At 38.2% G+C, this 1,875-nt stretch overlaps 1 protein-coding gene and 1 non-coding gene across 2 annotated transcripts in view; one reads left to right on the top strand and one right to left on the bottom strand.

The window, feature by feature from the left end:
- Cplane1 (ciliogenesis and planar polarity effector 1) overlaps positions 1-1,875 on the bottom strand; it is a 135,699-nt gene that overhangs the window by 13,138 nt on the left and 120,686 nt on the right. The gene's annotated exons all lie outside the window — the stretch shown is intronic.
- On the top strand, positions 910-1,038 carry LOC115071892. Its single transcript, XR_003850951.1, has one exon. It is a non-coding gene; the product is annotated as a small nucleolar RNA SNORA40 (small nucleolar RNA).

Raw genomic sequence — 1,875 nt, forward strand, 5'->3', positions numbered from 1 at the left:
TTGCCAGACTAATAAGACAGGAGAAGTAAATTAAAGGAGTAATAATTGGAAAAGAAGAGGTCAAACTATCACTTTTTTGCAGTTGATATGATACTATACCTAAAAGATCCCAATAATTCCACCAGAAAACTCCTAGACCTGAGCAACAGTTTCAGTATAGTTGCAGGTTATAAAATCAATCTACAAAAACCAATAGCCTTTATATATACCAATAACAAGCAATTGGAGAAAGAGTACAGTGAAACTCTCCCATTCACAATAGCCACACACACACACAAATATCTCAGAATAAACCCGACAAAAGACATCAAAGATCTCTACAATGAAAATTTAAAATCTTTAAGGAAAGAGACTGAGGAAGACACCAGAAGCTAGAAGTTCCTCCCATGCTCATGGATTGGAAAAATTAATATTATGAAAATGACCATCCTACCAAAAGTCATTTATAGATTCAATGCAATTCCAATCAAAATCCCCATGACATTTTTCACAAAATTGGAAAAAGCCATCCTAAGATTCATATGGAAACAGAAAAGACTTTGGATAGCCAAAACAACCCTGAGCACTAAGAGCAATGCCGGGTGGATTACTATACCAGATTTAAGCTGTATTACAGAGCTATATGGTATGGGCAGAAAAATTGACCCATATATCAATGTAACAAAACTGAAAGCCCAAACATGATTAAATGCAATTTCAGCCACCTGATATTTGACAAAGGGGCCAAGAATATTCACTGGAGGAAAGACAGCATGTTCAGGAAATGGTGCTGGCAAAACTGGATCTCTACCTGTAGAAGAATGAAACTAAACCCCTATCTTTCACCCTGCACAAAAGTCAATTCCAAATGGATCAAAGACCTTAATGTAAAGTCTGAAACTCTGAAACTGTTAGAAGAAAACATTGGTAGCACTTTGTGTGTGTTTTTGTTCAACTGGTGGACAAAGGCAGGAAAGACAAAGTGCAAAAATAAATCCTCTTTTGCAACCCAGAACTCATTGTTCAGTATGAGTCTTGATACATACAAGCAGGAACATGACAAGACACTCAGAGTGACAGTGTTGAGATTGGTTCTGAGGATAGTTTATGAAGCATAGGTTGCTAAGATGTGCAGGACCAGCATTCCTAATTTTTGTGTGATAGGTGAATGTTCCTTTCTTTAAAGCATGTCTTGTGAGGCCTGGAGTTGAAGATTCTGCTTACCGTGAATGGATGTGTGTTTCAGTGCAGTATTGGCATATCCTGCAGACCACAGTATTCTGCGTGTAATGGCTTAGGAATGAGTATGGGTCGAACTCATTCTTAAAATGGGAACCAAGCGCAGATCTTCAGGCTTGACTGCAAATGCCTTATCTGCTGAATAGTCTTTCCCACCCTAATGGTCTTTGTCCAGAGTACCAATGTCAATAATTGAGAAGCAGATGAATCCTAAAATGGTTCCTACAGTAAATGACTTCAAGAAATTGGATGCCACAGATCTCAAGTGGAGAACTTTGACATTATCATGAATATGTCTTTCACATAAGTTGTGGGAAGGCTGAAAGCACAACTGGATTAAGAAATACCCCTTTCTCTGAGAAAGGATTATCTGGATTGTCTTGAGGTTCTGCAGCCTTGACGGACAGTGAAGGAAATCGTGAAATATCCCTTAAATAAAGATTTATTTACTTAAGAAGAAGAAGAAGAAGAAGAAGAAGAAGGAGGAGGAGGAGGAGGAGGAGAATACCCCTTTCTCTGAGAAAGGATTATCTGGATTGTCTTGAGGTTCTGCAGCCTTGACGGACAGTGAAGGAAATCGTGAAATATCCCTTAAATAAAGATTTATTTACTTAAGAAGAAGAAGAAGAAGAAGAAGAAGAAGGAGGAGGAGGAGGA

The sequence above is a fragment of the Nannospalax galili genome, unplaced genomic scaffold (genome assembly GCF_000622305.1).
Source record: "Nannospalax galili isolate Female #2095 unplaced genomic scaffold, S.galili_v1.0 scaffold139, whole genome shotgun sequence".
Taxonomy (NCBI): domain Eukaryota; kingdom Metazoa; phylum Chordata; class Mammalia; order Rodentia; family Spalacidae; genus Nannospalax; species Nannospalax galili.